General features: G+C 42.5%; 1 protein-coding gene across 1 annotated transcript in view; it reads right to left on the bottom strand.

The window, feature by feature from the left end:
* Positions 1 to 11,104, bottom strand: part of NR3C1 (nuclear receptor subfamily 3 group C member 1) — a 127,955-nt gene extending 116,851 nt beyond the window's left edge. Inside the window, exon 1 of the mRNA XM_057732201.1 lies at positions 11,084 to 11,104. The gene's annotated coding sequence lies outside the window, so the exon portion shown is untranslated. The remainder of the gene's footprint in view (positions 1 to 11,083) is intronic.
* Between the last annotated feature and the right edge of the window lie 1,527 nt (positions 11,105 to 12,631).

Genomic DNA, 12,631 nt, shown 5'->3' with positions numbered 1-12,631 from the left:
TAATTATAATGGTTTCCCCTAGATCAGTAGTTGTCAACTGGGGGTAATTTTTGCCCAGTGGACAGTTGGTGATGCCTAGTTCTCACAGCTGGAAAGGGGGGAATTTCATTGGCATCTGGTGGGTAGATGCCAGGGATGCTGCTAAACATTCCACAATGCACAAGGAACTACAAAGAATTCGCCAGCCTAAAATGCCAATAGTGTGGAGCTTGACAATTCCTGCCATCGATGTAACCCACTCATTGCTGGCTTTCAGTCACCATCGGGAAACACAGCAAAGCAATGCTTCCACGTTCAGATGCAAAAGTATATCCTCCAGATATTTTACATGTTCCAGTATCTCCAGAAATAAAAGTCCTTCAGAGCCCCTGAGAGCATCATTCAAACTTTTCTTGCTACCAAAATTACGGTAATTTTAATAAGTTATTTTCCCCTACCTAGATAACTAAGGACGAATACCTTCTTTTTTTTGGATAGTTGTTTTAATGAAATCTACCAAAAAGGGACTCAATTAACTCTAACTTGGAAGTCTTAGAAACTTGGAACAGTCTTGGCTTGTCTCCATTGCCACGGAGGTCCAAACGACCCGCCACCCATGGTAGCCCCTGTAGTCTCTGTGAAGAGGGAGCTAAGTGCCCTTTGGGCTCCCATGGTCTTCCTAACATTCCTGGCAGAGCTGGGCCAGCAACAGGGGGCCTCAGAAGGGTTTGTGTGTTCACTTCTCTCAAATGAAAATTTGCCCCAAGTAGCTTTTTTTTTTTTTTTTTTTTGGCCACACTGTGTGGCTTGTGGGATCTTAGTTCCCTGACCAGGGACTGAACCTGTGCCCCCTGCATTGAGAGTGAGAAGTCTTAACCACTGGACAACCAGGAAAGTCCCTCCAAGTAGGGGGGACCTAAATCGTATCATTAATGGCCTCAGCCTTCATTTCTTCTTTTTCTCTTTTTTCTTGAAGCAGCTTAAGAGTGTGAACTCTGGTGCAAAACTGCCTGGGTTTGAATCTGGCTCTGCTATTTCTTACCATGTGACCTTGACAAACTCCTTAACCTCTGTGTACCTCAGATTCCTTACCTGTAAAATGAGTGAGGATGATAGTATCTGCCTCCTAGGATTGTTATAAGAATTAATGGGTTCTTACATATAAAGCATCTAGAACATAGCTTGGCACATAATAAGCAGTAAATAGATGTTAGTTCTTTCTCTTACTATTTGTTCTTATTTGCCCTTATGGTTCATTCATTTGCTCATAGGACACTCTGAAATCCTATGAGTTTAGGTATGATAAGGACTTGGTAGAAGGTACATCTCGTTGCAGGATACGCCATACAGTCACAGCCAGGGCCATCCGGGGGCCAAGGGAGTAAGCGGCTGATGTGATGTTCATTTCTTGGTCAGTTCTACTTCTTGGTTAGACTACTAGTAGCTTGTGTTTTTCTATCCCCCTCTTCTTTACTGTAGCCAGTTTTCTCTTACTTTGCCTAGTGTTTCCTCCCAAGTGTGACATTTCAACAAAATCTTCCTTGCTTTGACCCTCCACAGTATTTTATTTGGCCATTCCTTACAGCACTGGTTTCCAACTGAGCTCTCCACCAAATCATTTGGGAATTTGTTTAAAGTACAGATATCTGGGCACCATCTCAAACCTACTGAACCAATCTCTAAAGGCAGAGCCCAAGGATCTCTATTTTAGTCTTTATTTGAGAGGCGGCCTGGCATAGTACTGAAGAACGTGACTTCAGTGAGTTGCAGCTTCATTTTTTTTCTTTTTTTTGGTGGAAAGGAATGTTTGCTTTATTTATTTTAAAAAAAAATTTTTCCCCCATCTTTATTGGAGTATAATAGCTTTACACTGTTGTGCCAGTTTGCAACTTCATTTTTAAATTGATGTTTTAAAAAGTTATTAGCTCAGAATAGCAAAATAATACCTTAAAAGGATAGTAAAGTTGGAGGACTCACAACTCCTGATCTCAAAACTTCCTACAAGGTCACAGTAATCATGATAGTGTGGACTGGCATAAGAAAAGATATTTAGATCAATAGAATAGAACTGAGAATTCAGGAACCTGCATGTCTATGGACAACTGATTTTTGCCAAGAATGTAGAGACTATTCAATGAAGAAAGAATAATCTTTTCAACAAATGGTGCTAGGACAACTGGATAGCCACATGCAAAAGAATGAAGTTGGATCATTACCTCATATCATATATAAAAATTTGCTCAACATGTAGCTAAAGCTACAAAACATTTAGAAGAAAACACAGGTGTAAATCTCCATAACCTTGGATTAGGCAATGGTTTCTTGGATATGACACCAAAAGCACAAACAAACAAGGCAAAAATGAATAACCTGGAATGCATCAAAATTAAAAACTTTTCTGCTTTGAAGGATATAATGGAGAAAATGAGAAGACAACCCACAAAACAGAAGAAATATTTGAAAAGCATGTATCTGATAACGGTCTAGATGCAGTATATATAAATAACTTTTACAACTCAATAATAAGAGGACAACTTTATGTTTTAAAAAATGGCCAGATGAATAGACAGTTCTCTAAAGAAGACATACAAATGTTCAATCAACACATGAAAAGATGCTCAGCAGCATTTGTCATTAGGGAAATGCAAATAAAAAACACATGAGGTATCCCTTCAAACCCACTAGGACAGCTAGAATTAAAAGAAAAGAAAAATAATAACTGCTGCTAAGGACGTGGAGAACATGGAACTCTCTTATATTGCTGATGAGATTATAAAGTGACGCAGCCACTGTGGCAGTTCCTTAAAACGTTAAACATAGAGTTGCCATATGACCCAGCAATTCTACTCCTAGGTATCTATCTAGGAGAAAGAAAGACATATATTCACACCAAAACTTATACATGGATGTTCATAACAGTGTTATTCATAATAGCCAAAAAGTGGAAGCAACCGAAATGTCCATCAACTGATGAATGTGGTATATCCATTCAACATAATTTAATTTAGCCATGAAAGGGAATATAGTACGGATTGATACATACTATAACATGGATGAATCTTTAACACATGAGGGCAAGTGAAAGAAGACAGACACAGAAGGCCATATATTATATGATTCCATTTATATTAAATGTCCAGAACAGGCAGGTCCACAGAGACAGAAGGTTGATTAGTGGTTGCCAGGGGTTTTAGGAAGAAGGGAATTGGGAGTGACTGCTTATAAGTACAGGTTTTATTGTTGGGGTGATGGAAATGCTCTGGCATTGGATAGTGGGGATGGTTGTACAAAATTAAGTATATACTAAAACCTGCTGAATTGGACTTTAAAAAATTGGTGAAGTTTATGTTATGTGAATTATGTCAATAATAATAATAAAAAAGAAAAAAGTTATTAAAAACCAACAACATATGTCTCCTATTTTCTTTGGACTGTTGATACATTGATATAAATCAGCTAAAATAATAAAGCACAAGAGTTATTCTATTAATATTTGTTTTGTAAGAATATATGTGTTCCATTCTAGGTGAGAAGTTGAAGTTTGTTTAGATGACAATCGAGAGTAGTTAGGGGGGAAGAGGGGGCAAGTTTAAAGTATTTGTTTGCTAAGACTCCTTTGACTAATTTTTTTAAAAATCTTTATTGGAGTATAATTGCTTTACAGTATTGTGTCAGTTTCTGCTGTACAACAAAGTGAAAGAGCCACATGTATACATATATCCCCATAGCCCCTCCCTCTTGAGCCTCCCTCCCAACCTCCCTATCCCACCCCTTTAAGTCTTCACAAAGCATCAGACTGGTCCTTTGACTAATTTTTAAACTCCCATATGGTCATTCATCTGCTCGTTAAAGCAGCACTTTGAAAAAACAAATTTTATTAAAACTTTATGGTATACGACTTCATGGGTCAAATACTGTCCCAAAGGAACAAGTTAGTCATTTTGAGAGATGTACAGGCTCTTGGAGGGCACTGAACAGCTGTGTATCTGGGGCTAACCCGCGGAGTTCCCGCGATTACATGCCTCCCCTCCACCAACAGCGCCTCGCTTATTCTTTGTGGGGGGGGGGAGCGCATCCATTTTAGTGGATGTAGGATTCGACTTGTTCATGAGGATGTAATTCATAAATCATAAGGACCCAGTCTCGTCTACCAAAGCAGATATTTTCCTTCATTTCTGCTTTCTTTGAAGGAGTTCAAAAGTTGAGATGCCCTCCCTAGTGAACACTTCCAACCCTTGAGGGAGAGCCCTGGTCTACACTGTTGGAGGTAAGGATTTTCATTATTTAGTGGGGCAAACTGTGTTCTTCTTAACCATTCCACTCCAGATATGGCTTCTTTTCTTTGCTTTGCTTTTCTTCCTTTTTCTTTCTTTTTTTTATTAACATAGTGAGGATATAAATAAAGATTCTGAAGAAATTTGCATCTTACTAGGTGAGGATTAATCATGTTTAGGGACTGCCCGGATGGTGGGGTGGGGTGGAAGGAATTACCCTCCTAGTTTGACTATGAAATTCCCTTAAAATAGATGCAAAATCATCTAAAGGGGCAGAATGGCAGATAAGACCAGGCGCAGAGGGAAAAGAGAGTCAGCAAGACAAAACTCTGCAGTGCTTTCTTGGACTCCATCTAGGAGATAACAGGATTTGGGAATTCCTGTTTTAGGGGGAAGGCCACGGCCAGTGTGGAGGTGGATGGAGGGTTGTAGCCAAAGGACTCTGTGTGCTAAGGACCAGTTGGCAATATCAGTCTTCTGTGAAATGGACATACGATAAAATTGGACTTCCTGCCTTCCTTTCTCTCATGGGTTTAAAGTCCACTAGAACCTCCTGAGCATATCTGCCATCGATGGGACACCCTATTGTGGCAGTTAAGAGCTCCGACTCTGGTTTATACCATGTGGTTCAGTTCCCGGCTCTACCGCCCACTAGATTTGCCATCTTACAAATTACATGACCTCTGGCTCTCTCTGTAAAGGGGGCTTAACCGCAGTTCCTACCTGATAGGCTTGTGGTGATGATTAAACGAGGTAATCACGCCGTGTGCTTCATACTGTGCTCAGCACACAGTTAATAAATGCCAACCATTATGATTATTGTTATGTTATTCCCATGTAGGTATGTCAGTGGGGACAGCTCACACCTGGCAATTATGGCTTTCACTGACAATTACTAAGTTGGGCTTCTGATTTAATATGTTAATCGCTTGAACTTAGTGTAAGTCTTGACAGGAAGAAAGAGAAGTGGGCTGGGAGATTCGGGGTTCCCTTCCCACCTCGGATTAGCAAATTCACCAAGGTTCTCAGTGCTGCCTCATGAGGCGCTTTGGGGTCTGGCTGCTGGTCTTTCCCTGAAGATACCAGCTCAGTCAGGAGCTTGCTCTGAATTTCTGTAGGAGACTCTACAGAGGAAGTAATCAAGGGGGACCAGTGGTTCGCATGGCGACGGTAAGCTGAAACACTGGTCGACTGAGGGCCGGGCGTATATATACCAGGTCACGCCCTTTCCAAAACGCTATGAAGGCTTCCCTTCTGCTCTTTGGGTAAAAAGCACACTTCAGGCTGGGGTCCACAAGGTCCTACCTATCGGGCAATTTCTCCTTTCCAACCATGTGGTACAACGCTTCCTTGCTTGCTCTGTCTAGTCCAGGGGCTGGCAAACTACAGCCGAGTTTTGTCAGGTTGTACTGGGCTAGAGCACACATCTGTTTGCACACTGGCTAGGGCTGCTTTCATGCAGCAGCGGCAGAGCTGGGTGTTTGAGACAGAGACCATAAGGCCCACAATGTCACGTGGTCGCACCTAACTGCATGGGACCTAGGACACGAGGTCCACTTGTGGGCCCAAGGAGAAATGATTTTGTTCATTAGCTAACAGTTTTTGCCATGAAAGCAAAGCTATGTTCTTGAGGGGTCTTGAAATTCCCGATTGCCCTTAGCATTCTGATGGCCCAGCAGGTCCCTGGGGCACACTGCAGAACTGGAAACCTCAGGGTGCACGTTTTGAACAACGCTGACTTCACTAATTTGCTTGGGCCTTTTGAATAACGTTACCTCGCTTTTCTGATAACATTTGTAACTACATGATATAGACATACTCACACCGCCGGTGCTTTAAGAACATTCAACAGGAAGCCAGTGACTTCCAAACAGCTTTGCACTGAGTCTAAATTCACTGCTTAATAGTAAGTAGCAATGATGATGGTGGTAACGAATGCATGCTACTTGCTTTCATAGCTTGATCTTACCTAATCCTCACCTACGAGGTGCTTCTGTTATCCATTTGATAGATGAGGAAATGGAGGAAAGAGAAGTTAAGTAACGTGTCTAAGTTACATAATAACAAGTAATGAATGATGGATCCAGAAATCAAAATCAGCCGTCTGATGCAGAGCACTGAGGGATTCATTTAGCTCTGTGAGCACAGTATGTGCTTAAACTAAGACCTCATCCTTGTGTAGTAGTTGACAGCTTTTACAAAACTGATGGGAGAGACTTCTCTGGTGGTGCAGTGGATAAGACTCCGTGCTCCCAATGCAGGGGGTCTGGGTTCCATCCCTGGTCAGGGAACTAGATCCCAGGTGCTTGTGCAACTAAGAGTTCGCATGCCACAACTAAGGAGTTGGTGAGCCTCAACTAAGGAGCCTGCGAGCCTCAATTAAGGAGCCTGGGAGCTGCAACTAAGGAGCCTGCCTGCTGCAACTAAGACCTCGTGCAACCAAATAAATAAATAAATAAATAAATCTGTTAGAAAACTGATGAGATTATCCTTGTTTTCTAGATAAGGACACTGAGGCAGGTAAATTAAGTGATTTGACAAAGTTATGTATCCACTCTGCTCAATATTCTGCAACAACCTAATTGAGAAAATAATTTGAAAAAGAATAGATACATTTTATATGTATAACTGAATCACCTAAAACTAATACAACATTGTTAATCAACTCTACTCCAATAGAAAATAAAAATTAAAAAAAAATAAGATAGACGAACATTAGGAACTGGGTGTCTGGATTCCTCCCATCAGAAACGAAAGCTGAAGTTGAACCAGGTGCAGCTGCCTGTTCTCTAGCCCAGTCACCCACCTCGAGCCTGGTACCACATCACAACCGGCTGTTCACATGGCATTATACCCCCAAATGCCAAATATCTCTCCACTGAGAAAGATGTTTGCTCCTAAGTATATGTCCTACCTCACTAAGAATAAGAGACACTGTGTGCTAATAAAAAACTAGAAAGCACCCTAATCTCGACCAATGGGAGAATGGTTAAATAAATTATGTTGCATCCATAAGATGAAATGCTGCCATCAAAAATCATGATTTCCCTTTGAAGGAAAATGACATTTTTTGTTCTCAAGCTAGGACAGATAACAAAAGCTAACAAAGGGTCAAAGAGGAGTTTTGCATGTGAACATGCATGTTTTGGTTAACTCTGTATCTATTTAATACAAAGAATATGCTACACCTGAAACACCGTGGTCTATTGTTATTTAATAAACAAACCTATCTAGAAAAAAATCATGATTTCCTAATTACCTGGGAAAATGCTTACAATAAAATAAGTATATATTTACTTATTATACTTACTAATAATAGATATTTATACAGCTATGAGAATGTATAGTGTGTGTATATAAAATGCATATAATACTATCTTTTAAAAATATATCTTTATGTATTTCATGACTTTATATTAGATTATGTTTTCTAAAATATGTTAATTTATGCTAAGAAATTTCACAGGAAATGCATTAATATATTAATCGAGGTTATCTCTCAGAAGTGGATGACAGTTGATTATTTCCTTCAACATATTTTTCTGTACTTTTTTACTTCCTCCAATAAAGATATATGACTTTTATGAGGAGAAAAGTTTCACAACACATGTTATTTTAAGGAAAGATGTTGGTAGCCTATATTTCACAGCCTGCCTCCTCAACCAGGTCCCATCCTGTTTGGGACTGTGAGCATTTACATGCAACCACTAAAAACATATCCCTATTGTGAATTTGTAAATAATTCTGACTTCTACTTAGGAACTCCCAGTTAACCATTAGTACCAGCTAAACGTGTCTTGAATTCAATCATCTACAGTGTTCCTTGAATAGAGATGTGGGGAGAAGAGAGGAGGTTTTAGTCTTTGTGGTTTCATGGAATGTACTGTTTGGTGTCTGTTAAGGGGAGAATGGGGAAGAGGTTCAGCCTTGGTTTATGACAGCAGAATCCAGGACCGGGCATGAACTGTGGCTCTGGAGCTTCTAGGAGGGAGCTTGTCTGCTCCCTTCTCCAACGCATTCATTTGTCTCTACTGATTTTCAACAGGAGGGCTTAAGAACCTTCCTAGAAAAGACTGGAATTCTTCCCACCAATGCACTGCAAACCAACATCTGCAAAACAAGGTGCTCCAGGTGGAGGACAGATTGTAGGAGAAGAGGTGCCTCCAGGGAAGAATGAAACTGGCACTGCAATTCCAGGAGTAAAGGTTGACATTAGTGGAGAGTAGGGGTTACAGGTAGTCTCTCAACTGATTCTAGAACTTGTCCTGACCTGGGCAGCCTGGGGCACATTTACAGCCTTGGAAAGAGGCACAGCGGACATGACTTGGAAGAATGATAACCCTATAACAGTAGGAACACACTGGCATTCAAGCAACTTCGCAGTGCAGCCCCCAGCTGAGTGTACTACAGCAATGACATCCTCTGGCTTTGAATCCCAGTTATCCTGGCTTGGGCACAGAGATGACTCTCCCCGAGGAGATGATGGTAGCTGCAACGGTGACAGCAGCAGAGTTTCAACCCTGGAGACATCACACACGGGGTGAACTGTTAGGGTGTGGGCTGATGGTGCCCTGCTTGGCTCCTCACACCTCCAGTGAGGAAGCCCTACCATGAGCCGCTATGACATCTGAGGCTGAGCAAATGTGCCGTGGGACTTGTAGCTGAATGTCACCCCTGAGCATTCTCCTCTCACTTTGCTGAGTGGGGAATGACAAGGGCTTCCAGTTTAGGGAACTGGCAGGTATTCCAGATTCACCAGGATTGCAGGCGGTGGTCACCGTGACAGCCATGGGGATGGGGACAGACTTCTAGTCCTGAGGGCATATTTGTGGAAGCATCGGAGCCTGGGTCCATGGATTCCCGCCATAGTGGAACACTCAACTGAATTATTTCTGATCACGTCAGTACTCCTGGCATTTCCAGAAATATTTAGGGGAAAATGACTCTTTAAAAGGCTGACGGGGCACTCATAATTAGAGAAGCGTGAGATGCTTGGGGCGAGTTTGTTTAAACAAAGCAAGCCAAAAGGGCTATAGAGGCATGCTATTTGCCACGAATTCAATATTTTTCTGGAGCAATCTGGCTTCCATAGCTACTTGTTATAACTATTCCAAGGAGGTGCCCTTCTAGGACTTCATTTTTACTAGATGAGAGAAAAACCACGAAGTGAGGCAAATCTGGGTAATACTTCACTATAGGCAGAGTTTATTTTCTGAGGTTCTCCCTGCAAGGGGTCTTCTCAATCTGCCCACAACATACTCAGCAACCCCTCAACTGTCACATTCTATACCCCATATTTATTCTTTCCTTCCTCTCATTCAAACTTAAGCCAGCTATAATGGCAGAAAGGCGATCTGAAATATGTAAATTCACCTAAAATGGCAAATGACTGACAATAGCTCGAGTTAGAGTTTCTGTTTTGAAGGAGGATGTCTGGGGTCCACGATGCCTGAACAGGGGAGAATCAGGCTAATTGTGAAGTTCTTTCATCATGAGAGGCTGGTAGAGGGAGACTTTTGGGCAGGGGAGCTTCCTGGAATCTATTAATGATACACGAAAGGCAGCTCAGCTGACTCATGGTTAACTCTGAAGGTGCTGATGACATAACTAATACTCCCTAAGCCTGAGCTGCCTAAACTCTAGAGTTCTGTTCAACTACCTCCTTTTGAAGTAGGTAGAGTAGAAATGAGCATCCCTAATTCTCAGCCAAGATACTGAGGGGCAGAGGGGGCCCCTAACGTGCCCTAGTCTCTCACCCAGTAATGGGTGGAACCAGGACCGAGCAGATAGTCCTCTTGTTAGGCGGGAAGGCCAAGTGTCCAAGAGGAGGGTGTTTTCCTTGGCCCCGATGGGTGTCCTGTAATATGGGGTTGTAAGGGATTTACAGCTCAGCTAAGTTTTCTGATCTGTAAGCCTCTCTTTCTCTCACGCCCCATAACCCATCCTTCAGCCAATGCTACAGACTTCATGTTAAGAATCCATGTGCAAACGACACGTTCACCAGTCCCTCTGCTCCACCCCCACCTCAGTCCTCACCGTCTCTCATTTACATGATCAGTTTCATCTACGGCTTCCTGACTGCCTCCCTGCTCCTACACTCACCTCGCTACAGTCTATGCACACACCAGCCAGAGGGATCCTGTTAAAACTAACTCAGGTCACTGTAAGTTCTTGGCTTAAAACCCTCGATTGCTCCCCGTTTCACACAGCATCAAAGCCAGAGTTGACCCCGGCCCCTGGCTGCCTTGCTGGCTCCATCTCCCCACCAGCCAGGTTCTATGTGCTCAAGCAATGCTGCTCCTCAAACCTGCCAAGCACATTACTTTCTACTTGCTGTTCCCCTGCCCCGAGGCCCCCAGATTCCCACGTAATGAGCTCCTCCCCTTCATTCAGACCTCTGTTCAAATGTCACCTCCTCAGAGAAGACCCCCACCCACTCTATCTAAAACAGCCTTCTCCCAGCATGCTCTATCCCCCATGTTTTTGTTTTCTTCATAGCACTTTTCACCTGACACATCATATATTTTTTTTAAAAATGCCTTGTCTGGTTCTCTTCTAGTACCATGTGAGTTGTGCTATACCCTCATTGCTAGAATAGGGCCTGGCACCTACTTGCTGAATAAATGAAACCGAGAAACTCAGCAACACATATCTTTTTAGATACAAGCGTTTTCTTCCTTTTCGGTTTAAACTACCCAGCACACAACATCAGCCATGTGATCAATTTTTTTTTCTGCAGCTCTGACCTCTGGGTGACGTTTAGCAAGTAACTTGACTTTGTTAGAACTCACTTTACCCATCTGTAGAATGGGAATGAAAATACCACCTACCTCCTGTCCCCGACACTTGACTGAAGCAGCCTCTGACAAGCCTTCTTTGTTCTTTGAGCGAAGGAGCCACACACAAGAAAATTCTCCTCATGAAGTTACAATTAAAGCCCCAGGAGGGTAGGAGCTGTGCTTTGTTTCTCTCCATTCTTGCACAAAGTAGGCATTCATTAAGTGCTTATCAAAGTTATTACCTGTGGGACATAAAATGCACCTGCTTCTGCAGCACGGCTCACGGAAGCTGGCCCCTTTCTGGGCTAATGCTCTGAAATAGCAGAAGAACGAAATCTAGCTTAGAAGTGACGCAGATTCCTTTTTCCAGAGGAAGCCGACTGCACAGCCCTCGATGGACAAATAGTGACTGTTGATGTGTTCTTTGCTCTGAACATGAAGCAGGGAACTCTACAAGACAAGAAAAATTCAGATTAGAGGATTCCTCCTCTCGGCTATAACTTTTTTTTGCAGTGACCCTGATTAATACCATGACTCTCTTAACGTGGGTGAATTTCCTGGTTCAGCTCAGAGCTACTGATTCAGCAGATATTCCCAGAGTCAGACCCTAGTGGAAACTAACATGTGATGTCTGGTGCCCTGCCCTTCCCAACACTCAGTAAGGATTTATAGATGAGTGCGTGGACATTCACACCACACTATTTGCTTCTGTCTTCATCTCTTTGTATTTTTTTTCTTCTTCTATTCCTCTTCTGACTCTTTTTTATTCCTTCCCCATTTATGCCCCAGTGCTTCTCTGAGACACGTGGGAATTTTATGGTTTTGTTGGTCTTGACAGATTACTGACCTTCCAAAGTCCAGTGATTTGGTATCAGCAGATCTAAGTTTTTTCCTTTTCTCTATCCTCCACAGAAGCGTGTTGTAATTTCCCCAGCAGAAGTGAAAGTGATTAGCGGGCGACTCAGATGTCTGCACAGGCACAAGAATGAGGGGGAGAGGGGGCAAGACAAGAGGAAGAGGGGACTTTGGGAGGGGCTGAGAGCAACCCCCCACACACATTCTGACTACCCAGTGGAAAGAAATGAAATCCTGCATTCCAGGGCAACATTGCCACTGATGATAATTCTTTGTCATCCAGCAGGTGCCAGGAAAAAAATTTCATTTTGATTTTTATACACCCATTTTAGCAACGGGGACTTCCTCACTTGCCTGAGGAGAAGCTCTACAAGGATGCATAATTTACAGTTAATTTGAAGATGAGTAAAACATCAGCATATCTTTTCTTGCCCCTTAAACACAACACCTAAATTAGCACAATGCCCTAACTGCCACCCCACACACGCATTTAGATTGTAAGTGAGCTCTGTTTCAAGCGCATTTGTAACGGTTGAGCAAGTGAGGGGCCAATTACGTGGCCATATTGATACTAATGATGGTGACCTCCAGAACCGTCCCAGCCTAAGAAAACCCACAGCGGGACCAACAATCTTGGCTTCAGTCCCGATCAGAAGGTTTTCATTCAGTCCTAATCCTAGTGGAATCTGTCAACTGGATTTGTTTCCAGGAAGCTTGCTTGACATAGGTCAAATGGCAGAAGTT

The sequence above is a fragment of the Hippopotamus amphibius genome, chromosome 1 (genome assembly GCF_030028045.1).
Source record: "Hippopotamus amphibius kiboko isolate mHipAmp2 chromosome 1, mHipAmp2.hap2, whole genome shotgun sequence".
NCBI classification, from domain to species: Eukaryota; Metazoa; Chordata; class Mammalia; order Artiodactyla; family Hippopotamidae; genus Hippopotamus; species Hippopotamus amphibius.
The sequence above is the reverse complement of the archived record's forward strand: the minus strand, read 5'-3'. Positions and strand labels throughout refer to the sequence as shown.